Genomic DNA, 13,812 nt, shown 5'->3' with positions numbered 1-13,812 from the left:
TAGAAGGGGAAAAAATGAACCCCAAAAATGAAACCTTCTGAACACCAAAGAGACACTTTGATCCCTTCACAAACAAAGAATTAGCACGCCGGACCTGAAACACCATTCTGACCTGCTTCACATGAGACTCCCAATCTTCCGAGAAGACCAAAATATCATCCAAGTACACAATCAGGAATGATCCAGGTACTCTCGGAAGATGTCATGCATAAAGGACTGAAACACTGATGGAGCATTGGCAAGTCCGAATGGCATAACTAGGTATTCAAAATGGCCCTCGGGCGTATTAAATGCAGTTTTCCATTCATCTCCTCGCTTTATACGCACAAGATTATATGCACCACGAAGATCTATCTTGGTGAACCAACTAGCCCCCTTTATCCGAGCAAACAAATAAGATAACAGCGGCAAGGGGTACTGAAATTTGACCGTGATCTTATTTAGAAGGCGGTAATCTATACAAGGTCTCAGCGAACCATCCTTCTTGGCCACAAAAAAGAACCCCGCTCCCAATGGCGACGATGACGGGCGAATGTGCCCCTTCTCCAAGGACTCCTTCACGTAACTCCGCATAGCGGCGTGCTCAGGTACAGATAAATTAAACAGTCGCCCTTTTGGAAATTTACTACCAGGAATCAAATCGATAGCACAATCACAATCCCTATGTGGAGGTAGGGCATCGGACTTGGGCTCATCAAATACATCCCGGTAATCAGACAAGAACTCTGGGACCTCAGAAAGGGTGGATGATGAAATAGACAGGAATGGAACATCACCATGTACCCCCTGACAGCCCCAGCTGGACACAGACATGGATTTCCAATCTAATACTGGATTATGGACCTGTAGCCATGGCAACCCCAACACGACCACATCATGCAGATTATGCAACACCAGAAAGCGAATATCCTCCTGATGTGCAGGAGCCATGAACATGGTCAGCTGGGTCCAATACTGAGGCTTATTCTTGGCCAAAGGCGTAGCATCAATTCCTCTCAGTGGAATAGGACACTGCAAGGGCTCCAAGAAAAACCCACAATGCCTGGCATACTCCAAGTCCATCAAATTCAGGGCAGCGCCTGAATCCACAAATGCCATGACAGAATAGGATGACAAAGAGCAGATCAAAGTAACGGACAAAAGAAATTTCGACTGTACTGTACCAATGGTGGCAGACCTAGCGAACCGCTTAGTGCGGTTAGGACAATCGGAGATAGCATGAGTGGAATCACCACAGTAAAAACATAGCCCATTCCGACGTCTGTGTTCTTGCCGTTCAACTCTGGTCAAAGTCCTATCGCACTGCATAGGCTCAGGTTTATGCTCAGATAATACCGCCAAATGGTGCACAGATTTACGCTCACGCAAGCGTCGACCGATCTGAATGGCCAGAGACATAGACTCATTTAGGCCCGCAGGCATAGGAAATCCCACCATGACATCCTTAAGGGCTTCAGAGAGACCCTTTCTGAAAATAGCTGCGAGCGCACCTTCATTCCATTGAGTGAGCACGGACCACCTTCTAAATTTCTGACAGTAAATCTCAATCTCATCCGGACCCTGACACAGATCCAGCAAATTTTTCCCTGCCTGATCCACCGAATTAGGTTCATCGTACAGCAATCCGAGCGCCAGGAAAAACGCATCAATATTACTTAATGCAGGATCTCCTGGCGCAAGGGAAAATGCCCAGTCTTGAGGGTCGCCACGCAAAAAAGAAATAATAATTCTCACTTGTTGAACTGGGTCACCAGAGGAGCGAGGTTTCAAGGCCAGAAACAGTTTGCAATTATTTTTGAAATTCACAAACTTAGTTCTATCTCCAAAAAACAAATCAGGAATAGGAATTCTTGGTTCCAACATAGAATTCTGAACCACAAAGTCTTGAATATTTTGTACTCTTGCCGTGAGCTGATCCACACATGAAGACAGACCTTTTATGTCCATCGCTACACCTGTGTCCTGAACCACCCAAATGTCTAGGGGGAAAAAAAGGCAAAACACAGTGCAGAGAAAAAAAAATGGTCTCAGAACTTCTTTTTTCCCTCTATTGAGAATCATTAGTACTTTGGGCCTCCAGTACTGTTATGATAAGGCAATTCAGTACCACAATGGACATAGAAGCCAGAGCACATACAGTGACCTGACAATAACCCAAAAAACATAGAACGAGCTCTGAGACATGGAAACTCTGCTGACCGCAATCCCTAATCCTCTCCAACACACACTAGAGGCAGCTGTGGATTGCGCCTAACGCTCCCTATGCAACTCGGCACAGCCTGAGAAACTAGCTAGCCTGAAGATAGAAAATAAGCCTACCTTGCCTCAAGGAAATACCCCAAAGGAAAAGGCAGCCCCCACATATAATGACTGTGAGTGAAGATGAAAAGACAAACGTAGAGATTAAATAGATTAAGCAAAGTGAGGCCCGACTTTCTGAACAGAGCGAGGATAGGAAAGGTAACTTTGCGGTCAACACAAAACCCTACAAACAACCACGCAAAAGGGGGCAAAAAGACCCTCCGTACCGAACTAACGGCACGGAGGTACACCCTCTGCGTCCCAGAGCTTCCAGCAAGCAAGAAAAAACAAATACGCAAGCTGGACAGGAAAAAACAGCAAACAAAATAACAAAAGCGGAACTTAGCTATGCAGAGCAGCAGGCCACAGGAACGATCCAGGAGGAAGCAAGTCCTATACTAGAACATTGACTGGAGGCCAGGATCAGAGCACCAGGTGGAGTTAAATAGAACAACACCTAACGACTTCACCACATCACCTGAGGAAGGAAACTCAGAAGCCGCAGTACCACTCTCCTCCACCAACGGAAGCTCACAGACAGAATCAGCCGAAGTACCACTTGTGACCACAGGAGGGAGCTCTGCCACAGAATTCACAACACATGGCCCCCTCATCTCTATCCTGGTATGCATGGCTCTTCATCCCTATCCTGGTATGCATGGCTCCCTCATCCCTACCTTGGTACGCATGGTCTTCTCATCCATATCCTGGTATGCATGGTCTCCTCATCCCTGTCCTGGTATGCATGCCCTCCTCATCCCTAGCCTGGTATGCACAGCCCCCCTCATCCCTATCCTGGTATGCATGGCTATTCATCCCTATCCTTGCATGCATGGTCTCCTCATCCCTAACTATGTACGTATAGATCCTCATCCCTATCCTGGTATGCATGGTCTCCTCATCCCTATCCTGGTATGCACGGCCTCCTCATCTCTATACTTGTATGCATGGCTCTTCATCCCTATTCTGGTATGCATGGCTCCTCATCCCCATCCTTGTATGCATCTTCTCATCCCAATCCTTGTATGCATGGCCCCCTCATCCCTATCCTTGTGGTGTGCATGGCTCCTCATCCCCATTCTGGAATGCATGGTCTCCTCATCCCTATTCTGGTATGCATGGCTCCCTCATCCCTACCCTAGTACGCATGGTCTTCTCAACCATATCCTGGTATGCATGGTCTCCTCATCCCTTTCCTGGTATGCATGCCCTCCTCATCCCTAGCCTGGTATGCACAGCCCCCTCATCCCTATCCTGGTATGCATGGCTATTCATCCCTATCCTTGCATGCATGGTCTCCTCATCCCTAACTTGGTACGTATGGATCCTCATCCCTATCCTGGTATGCCTGGTCTCCTCATCCCTATCCTGGTATGCACTGCCTCCTCATCCCCATACTTGTATGCATGGCTCTTCATCCCTATTCTGGTATGCATGGCTCCTTATCCACATCCTTGTATGCATCTTCTCATCCCAATCCTTGTATGCATGGCCCCCTCATCCCTATCCTTGTGGTGTGCATGGCCCCCTCATCCCTATGCTTGTATGCATGGCTCCTCATCCCTATTCTGGAATGCATGGTCTCCTCATCCCTATCCTGGTATGCATGTCTCCTCATCCCTATCCTTGTATGTATGGTCTTCTAATCCCTATCCTGGTATGTATGCCCTCCTCATCTCTATCCTGGTATGCATGCCCTCCTCATCCCTATCCTGTATGAACAGCCTCCTCATCACCATCCTTGTATGCATGGCCTCCTCATCCCCATCCTTGTATGCATAGTCTCCTCATCCCTATCCTGGTATGCATGTCTCCTTATCCCTATCCTGGTATACATTTCTCGTCATACCGATCCTTGTATGGATAGTCTCCTCATCCCTATCCTGGTATGCATGACCACCTCATCCCTATTCTTGTATGCATGGCTCCTCATCCATATTCTGGTATGCATGGCCTCCTCATCCCCATCTTTGTATGCATTGCACTTCATCCCTATCCTGGTATGCATGGCTATTCATCCCTATCCTTGCATGGTCTCCTCATCCCTAAGCTGGCATGTATGGCTCTTCATCCCTGTCCTTATATGCATGGTCTTCTCATCCTATCCTGGTATGCATGCACGGCTTTGGCATCCCTATCCTGGTATGCATGGTCTCCTCATTCCTATCCTGGTATATATGGACCCCTCATCCCTATTCTTGTATGCACGGCCTTCTCATCCCCATCCTTGTATGCATGGCCCCCTCCTCCCTATCATGGTATGCATGGTCTCCTCATCCTTATCCTGGTATGCATGGTGTCCTCATCCCTATCCTTGTATGCATAGCTTTTCATCCCTATTCTTGAATGTATGGTCTTTATCCCTATACTGGTATGCATGGCCCCCTTATCCCTATCCTGTTATGCATGTTTTTTCATCCCTATCCTTTTATGCATGGTCTCTTCATTCCTATCCTTGTATGCATGGTTCCTCATCCCTATCCTGGCTCTTCATCCCTATCCTGGTATGCATGGCTCCTCATCCCTATTCTTGTATGCATGGTCTTCTTCCCTATACTGGTATTCATGGCCCCTGTTGTGAATTCTGTGGCAGAGCTCCCTCCTGTGGTCACGAGTGGTACTTCGGCTGATTCTCTCTATGAGCTTCCGTTGGTGGAGGAGAGTGGTACTGCGGCTTCTGAGTTTCCTTCCTCGGGTGATGTGGTGAAGTCGTTAGGTGCTGCTCTATTTAACTCCACCTAGTGCTTTGATCCTGGCCTCCAGTCAATGTTCTAGTATAGGACTTGCTTCCTCCTGGATCGTTCCTGTGGCCTGCTGCTCTGCATAGCTAAGTTCCGCTTTTGTTATTTTGTTTGCTGTTTTTTTCTGTCCAGCTTGCTTATTTGGTTTTTCTTGCTTGCTGGAAGCTCTGGGACGCAGAGGGTGTAGCTCTGGGACGCAGAGGGTATACCTCCGTGCCGTTAGTTCGGTACGGAGGGTTTTTTTGCCCCCTTTGCGTGGTTGTTTGTAGGGTTTTGTGTTGACCGCAAAGTTACCTTTCCTATCCTCGCTCTGTTCAGAAAGTCGGGCCTCACTTTGCTAAATCTATTTCATCTCTACGTTTGTCTTTTCATCTTAACTCACAGTCATTATATGTGGGGGCTGCCTTTTCCTTTGGGGTATTTCTCTGAGGCAAGGTAGGCTTATTTTCTATCTTCAGGCTAGCTAGTTTCTCAGGCTGTGCCGAGTTGCATAGGGAGCGTTAGGCGCAATCCACGGCTGCCTCTAGTGTTGTTGGAGAGGATTAGGGATTGCGGTCAGCAGAGTTCCCACGTCTCAGAGCTCGTTCTATGTTTTTGGGTTATTGTCAGGTCACTGTATGTGCTCTGACTTCTATGTCCATTGCGGTACGGAATTACCTAATCATAACAGGCCCCCTCATCCCTATCCTGTTATGCATGGCCACATCATCCCTATCCTTGTATGAATGGTTCCTCATCCCTATCCTGGTATGCATGGTTTTTCACCCCTATCCTTTTATGCATGGCCACCTCATCCCTATCCTTGTCTCTTCATTCATATCCTTGTATGCATGGTTCCTCATCCCTATCCTTGCATGCATGGTCTTCATCCCTATACTGGCATGCATGGCCCCCTCATCCCTATCCTGTTATGCATGGCCACCTCATCCCTATCCTTGTATGCATGGCTCATCATCCCTATCCTAGTAGGCATGTTTTTTCATCCCTATCCTTTTATGCATGGTCTCTTCAATCCTATCCTTGTATGCATGGTTCCTCATCCCTATCCTGGCTCTTCATCCCTATCCCGGCATGCATGGCTCCTCATCCCTATCCTGGTTTTCAAGGCTCTTTATCCCTTTATACCCAAGATGGCGGTGCCCATCGGGAGCCATGAGGAGCACCGGGGGAGACAGGTGAGTATCGGGGGGCTATCGGGGACCCCATTTCTCTGTCCTCTTATGTGCGATCACATCGGAGGACAGAGAAATTAAATGGGAAATCACTTTTTTTTTTGCGACTGCCGGTAAACGGTTAATTTTCGGAGATCGCACCCCGGGGGTCGGTAAAAAAACACAGATCATGTTCTCTGGGGTCTCGGCTACCCCCGGCAACCGAGACCCCAGAGAAAATCCGACTCTGGGGGGCGTTATTCACTTTTTCCACAGCGCCGTTAATTAAGGGCGCTGTGATTTAAGTACCCTTAACTGCCGCCATTAAAAGGCGTATCGGCGGTCGTTAAGGGGTTAACAGGGTATACCATGTGAAAAGACTGGATAAACCGTACCGCATGGACGTCAGATGCTGCTACCGTAACTCTTCCAGTGTACCAAATACTGAAGCGACAGACAAACTACGCGAGAATCAACAATCTTAGCAATCTGAAATATCAAAATTCCATAAACAATGACCTGAGATGGCGGTAGCGGTGATGGTACAGAGGATGCAACATATTTGTGAGTAAAGATCGATGAAACACATTATGAATCCTAAAAGCGGGTGGCAAAGCAAGGCAGAAAGCTACAGGACTGACGACGGTCACAATCTTAAAAGGACCGATGAACATGGGACCCAGTTTCCAAGAGAGCATCGTCAGCTTATTGTTTCTTGAGGACAACCACATCAAATCACCAACACACACCCATCAAACGTCTCTGATTAGCCACACTTATATTCAAAATTTTAAGAACCCCTTGCCACTTAGACTTAATAGATGACAAAAACCGTTCTTCTTCAGGTTCTTCTTCAGGTATTCCTCAAGATCGATTCCTATTAAACGAGCTGAACTGAGAATAAAACCTGTATGCCCCGAAGAATGGGGGCTTTCCAGTAGACTCATAACAAGGGTTATTCACCACGAATTCAGAGAGCGGTAAGTAACCCAGTTCTCCTGATTCTGAGAAACAAAACAAGGAAGATAAGGATCAAGATTTTGTTTAACATGTTCAGTTTGCCCATTAGACTGTGGATAAAATGCTGATGAAAACGACAGGTGGATCCCCAATTGAGCACAAAACGCGTTCCAAAATTTGAAAATAAATTGCATCCCTCGAACAGAAATAATATCGGTAGGAATCCCATGTAAGTTTACAATGTCTCTGATGAAAATTTGATCTTGGCGTTCGGTAAAGCAGGTATCACAATGTAATGAGACACCTTACTGAATCTGTCCACCACCACCAAAATTACAGTATTACCTGCCAACACGGGAAGATCAGCGATGAAATCTACTGATAAAGGAGTCAAAGGTCTACTGGGAATCGCCAATGGTTTGAGAGTTCCAGACGGAGTATGAGAGGTCTTCGAATGCGCACAAACACTGCAGGTGGCTACATATTGCCTAACATCCTGATACATCCCTGACCACTAAAAATGCCAAGTAAGATGATATGTGGTGGCTTTACTACCAGAATGTCCGGCAAAGACCGAATCATGATGTACACTAAGAACTCTAAGATGGAGATTCACAGATACAAACAGTTTACCTAATGGACAGGCAGCAGAGTCATCCCCACGAGCCTCCACAACCTCCTTCTCAAGATTGGAGCATATAGACGCAATACCCAACCGATTTTGTAGTATATGAACGGATTCACAATTATCTTCACCCCCGTGAAAACTACAAGATAAGGCATCCACCTTAATGTTCTTGTTACCTGGCCTATATGTAACAAAAAAGTCAAATCTGGAGAAGAATAACACCCATCTTGCCTGTCTAGGTGTTTCGCAGACTCTAGATATACAAGATTCTTATGATCCGTAATTATCATTTCTGGATTAACTGCCCTCTCCAGAAAATTTCGCCACTCTTCAAAGGCCCACTTGATAGTCAAGAGCTGCCTGTTGCCAATGTCATAGTATTTCTCAGTGGATGACAGACTTTTAGAAAAATATGGGCACGGACACCATTTACTAGGAGATGCACCCTGCAACAAAAGAGCACCCACCCCCACTTCAGACGCATCAACTTCTACAATAAATGGCTGAGTGATGTCAAGCTGTATGAGAATCGGCACAGGTGCAAAACACTCAGAAGGTATTGAATGCCTTCCTGGCCAGACTGGACCATTTGGAAAAGTTTGTGCCTTTCCTGGAATATTCATCAGAGCTTTGGCCACTACCGAAAGGTTTTTGATGAACTTACAGTAGTAGTTAGCGAAACCCAAAATCCTTTGCAATGGCATTAAGTCTTCAGGACGAACCCAATCCAGTATCGCCCAGACATTCGCTGGATGCATGAGAAAACCAGTGGACGATAAAACAGCCCAAAAAAGGGATCTCGTCAACCGAGAACATACATTTCTCTGGTTTAACAAATAATTTATTGTCTCTGAGTATCTGTAAGACCTGCGAGACGTGTACCTGATGTGACTCAAGGTCAGGCGAAAAAATTAAAATGTCATTAAGATAGATCACAACAAATCTACCTGCCAGGTGACTAATTTACAAAGTGCTGAAAGAGGATGTGAGCATTAGTCAACCCAAATGACATCACAAGGTGCTCAGTGTCCCTCAGGTGTATTGAACACTGTTGTCCACTCTTCCCCCTCTTTAATATGAATGAGATTATATGCCCCCCTGAGATCCAGTTTAGAAAACCATTTTGCTCCTACAATCTGATTAAAAAAGGTCTGGGATGAGAGGGTACGGATCCCGGACCATGATCTGATTGTGTAACTCCCAAACCTCCACCTTTTTTCTTTACAAAGAAAAAAACCTGCAGCAATGGGAAATAAGGATGGTCTAACATGACCGTTTGCCAAACGTTCTGTGATATAGTCCTTCATGGCCTGCCTCTCTGGACCAGAGATATTATATAGTGTGCTCTTTGGCAGCTTGGCCCCAAGAATAAGATTAATGGTGCAGTCATAAGGATATTGGGGAGTTCTTGGCACCCCTGTTCCGAAATCCTGAAAGTCAGATAAATATTTCGATACAGATAAGGTATCCACCCTGTCTAGCTGAGTGCCCAAGCAGTGTCCGTGACAATATTCGCTCCGCTTTACCAACTCCCTAGTCTGCCAATCTACCACAGGGATGTATATAAACAGAGCATCAGCCAGAAATACCTTCCCAAATAATTAATGGTGACTCAAAATATAATCATGTACAAAAGGAGAACCAAGAGTCCAATAAATTGCCAAAAAAAATTATATAATCAATCATGAATATTATTTATTGAAAAATTGTACAACTATACAAATAGTGTTGTTAACCTGATCTTTTCCCCATGCCTTCCGTTGTTGGGGACATCCACATGAATATGGGATAAGAAGTAACTCAAGTCTGAAAGGATTATAAGAAGCTGCAAAACAAGAATACATTATGGACTATAAAGCGTCATAAAATGACATATGTGTTATTTGTTATCTATGGGTTGTAGCTTGGATATATTGATCCGGTCCGTGTGCTGCGGTATACTTACCGAACAGCCTTTTGCGCGCTTATATATGGATATAGACAATATATACTCCCTCTGTATTCATGGACTGCCCTAATAATATCTTTGGATAGGCAGCGGTTTTGATCATTTTATAGTGTCTCTATAAATGTCATATAATTACCATACCATGTAATAGCACATTATATCACGCTTCACTCTTTTCTTTTTTGTTTAATGTTTATTTTTTATTATTTTTTAACATTTATGCATTTTTTTGCACTATTATGTTCATTGTACCTTCGGGTATGTGAACCGTATCCCTTGATCCTTTTCTCTATCAGTGGGGGATTTTCAGTTCATGGGGTGAGGTGAGCTGTATCCCATGGTAGAGGATCGGACCTTTTATATAATAGTAGTCGGCTGCTTTTCAGGACCGGCTATAGATAGTTATGCATACACAGCACTAGTCACCTCTCAGCTGCACTCGTCACCTTATATGCTCTTGGTTCCCGGCCCCTTGCTCGTCGACGGCCGCTGGTCGCGTGATGTGGGCGTAGCGCTAGTCCGCTCACGTGACGGTGGACGTGCCGAACGAGCATGAGGGCTGAGATGCATGGATGCAGTTCACGCATGCGCACTGGTACCGGTACTGTCGTCGCCTTATTGGCGGCGACCTGTATATAAACCGGATGGAGATCCGAATTAAGCCACGCCCCCTGAGGAAGCGGTATTCACCAGACGCGAAACGCGCGTTGGGGTTGCTAACTAGGACCTGCCACACTTATTATGGGTAAATAAGATCTTGAATGTTATCTTGTATGTTTTACCACCCAAGAGTATCTGACCGGCCTGGCGATATGACTGCTATCGCACATTACCGTCACTACACACATTAGTTCTAATGGACAGTTTTAGTGCCATGGCCTGTCAGTGGTTCTATACCTGTTATCATAGCACACTAGTTGCATTTTACATATAAGTATATTTGGCAGTGTCCTGATCCGTGATCTTTAGTTTTCGATGTATTCACGATTTTTCACATGTTGTTACATTTGTGGTACATGTTTTAATTGTTTTTGTATAGTTGTACAATTTTTCAATAAATAATATTCATGATTGATTATATAATTTTTTTTTGGCAATTTATTGGACTCTTGGTTCTCCTTTTGTACAACACTACCACAGGGATGTGCAGCGTGAGCCAAAGTAGTCCAAGAACCATAGGAGATGGCAAACCCTCTAGCACATAACAGTCAATACATTCTGAGTGCATGGCCCCTAATTGTAAATGTATCCCTCCAACGACGTGAGTAAAATACCCCTGGCTCAAGGGTGCAGAGTCAATAGCGATTATAGGTATGTCTAGACCGTGTATGTGGTTTGAGGCCCTGGATCTGGACGAACCTAGCGTCTATCAAATTAAACCCCGTCCCATTGTCCAGAAAGGCAGAAATATCCTCCTTATTTTTGCTCAGGAAAATCTCAGCCAGTAGATAAAATTGTGACCTACCCACAGAAGAGTTATATACACCCGGGTTGCAAACCTCCCCACAACCTGGTCAGGACAAGCAGCGCAGGTTCAATACACATAGCAGAGGTCAGGGACACATAGGTCAGACAAGATGAGTAAACAGGCTGGGTCGTTAATGAGATACAGACTATGGAGTAATGCAAGAATGGGTGCTATCGGAACGGGAACTAAGGTTCGAGAGAGAAATGGTAGCAGGCGCTGTCAATAATAGGCCCTGGCATGGGATAGGCCAGGGAACCTAATCTCTAAAAAACACAGAAGGATTAAATTCCTGCAGAGACCAGTCACGCCTCCCTAAGGCTAGATAGAAGCCACGTACAGGTGGAGAAGTGCTGCATGAAGCAGACACACCGCCGTTACTCTCTTCCTCCAATTAGGGTGTGAACACCCTCAAATTAAAGCTGAAAGTCTGTATCTTAAATATGCTTTAGCAAACCGCTAAAATGCCAAAACTTGTGTTCAAATATTCTGGACATAATTGTTGATTCCTCTAACATAAGCTTTCATCGAATACCATATCATTGCTAATGATGCCAATCCCTCACTTATTATAAAAAACCTCATCTAGTTCCTGCTTCATGAAATGGCTTATCAAATTGAGCCAGAAAGGGTTTAACAGCCACAGACATCTGGTTCACATTATTTGTGTAAGGCCGGCTTCACACTCAGCGTATGAAAATACGGTCCGTATATTACGGCCGTAATACGCTGAAATGTCCCGAAAATAGTGGTCCGTAGCTCCTCCGTAGGCAGGGTGTGTCAGCGTTTTTTGCGCATGGCACCCTCCGTATGTAATCCGTATGGCATCCGTACTGCGTGGTTTTCTCGCAAGCTTGCAAAACCAACATACCGCTATAGAAATGATCCATGTGTCCCAAAAAGAAAAAAAAATATATATATACTGTCTATATATATATATATATATATATATATATATATATATATGTCAGTAGACACATATATGTATATATATTACTATTTTTTCCAGCGCTATACAGCTTGAAAGCCGGTAATTCAATTACCGGCTTTTTCTTTCTCCTTCCTAAAACCCGACATGATTTGAGACATGGTTTACATACAGTAAACCATGTCTTCTCTCCATTTTTTTTGCAGATTCCACACTACTAATGTCAGTAGAGTGTATCTGCAAAATTTGGCCGTTCTAGCTCTTAAAATAAAGGGTTAAAGGGCGGAAAAAATTGGCGTGGGCTCCCGCGCAATTTTCTCCGCCAGAGTAGTAAAGCCAGTGACTGAGGGCAGATATTAATAGCCTGGAGAGGGTCCATGGTTATTGGCACCCCCCTGGCTAAAAACATCTGCCCCCAGCCACCCCAGAAAAGGCACATCTGGAAGATGCGCCTATTCTGGCACTTCTAGGTAAGTTCCCACGATCTATGAACATCCAGCAGGGGGCGCCTCACCGCAAATGAAGCTAAATATAGCTCATTGATCTATATTTAGACTCATTCCCCGGGGTTTTGCAGCGAGGAGCAGCCTGCATTAGCAAAGCTCCTTGCTGCAAAATGTTTTAACCCCTTCAGAAGGATTTACATCGTTGGACGTTACAGATCTGCGGAGGGTAAGTATATTGTTGGTTTATTATGTTTTTTCTTTCACAGAACGAGGGTCTTCAGTGACTGGATTGGGCGTAGAATAAAATACTCCAACAACCATTGTTTTTATTTCATTAAAATAATTTTAAATAATGTGTTTGTGTTTTATTTAACCCTTTACTACAATTGGATTAATAATGGTTAGGTGTCATAATTGACGCCTCTCCATTATTAATTAGGCTTAATGTCACCTTACAATAGCAAGGTGGCATTAACCATTCATTACCCCATATCCCACCGCTACACGGGAATGAGAAGAGAGTGGCCAAGTGCCAGAATAGGCGCATCTTCCAGATGTGCCTTTTCTGGGGTGGCTGGGGGCAGATATTTTTAGCCAGGGGGGGGGGCAATAACCATGGACCCTCTCCAGGCTATTAATATCTGCCCTCAGTCACTGGCTTTACTACTCTGGCGGAGAAAATTGCGCGGGAGCCCACGCCAATTTTTTCCGCCATTTAACCCTTTATTTTAAGAGCTAGAACGGCCAAATTTTGCAGATACACTCTACTGACATTAGTAGTGTGGAATCTGCAAAAAAATGGAGAGAAGACATGGTTTACTGTATGTAAACCATGTCTCAAATCATGTCGGGTTTTAGGAAGGAGAAAGAAAAAGCCGGTAATTGAATTACCGGCTTTCAAGCTGTATAGCGCTGGAATAAATATTAATATATATACATATATGTGTCTCACTGACATATATATATATATATACCTATTCTATGTGTACACATTTATTCTACCTATTCTACTGTAAGCTGTCAGTGTGATTTTACTGTACACCGCACTGAATTGCCGGCTTTTCTCTCTAACAGCGCTGCGTATTTCTCGCAAGTCACACTGCTTGTCCGTGTGTAATCCGTATTTTTCACGCTTCCATAGACTTTCATTGGCGTATTTCTTGCGCAGTACGGTGACAAACGCAGCATGCTGCGATTTTGTACGGCCGTAGAAAGCCGTATAATACTGATCAGTAAAATACGGC

General features: G+C 44.8%; 1 protein-coding gene across 7 annotated transcripts in view; it reads right to left on the bottom strand.

The window, feature by feature from the left end:
- DCAF6 (DDB1 and CUL4 associated factor 6) overlaps positions 1-13,812 on the bottom strand; it is a 600,095-nt gene that overhangs the window by 55,776 nt on the left and 530,507 nt on the right. The window lies entirely within an intron of this gene.

Source organism: Ranitomeya imitator, chromosome 3 (genome assembly GCF_032444005.1).
Source record: "Ranitomeya imitator isolate aRanImi1 chromosome 3, aRanImi1.pri, whole genome shotgun sequence".
Taxonomy (NCBI): domain Eukaryota; kingdom Metazoa; phylum Chordata; class Amphibia; order Anura; family Dendrobatidae; genus Ranitomeya; species Ranitomeya imitator.
The sequence above is the reverse complement of the archived record's forward strand: the minus strand, read 5'-3'. Positions and strand labels throughout refer to the sequence as shown.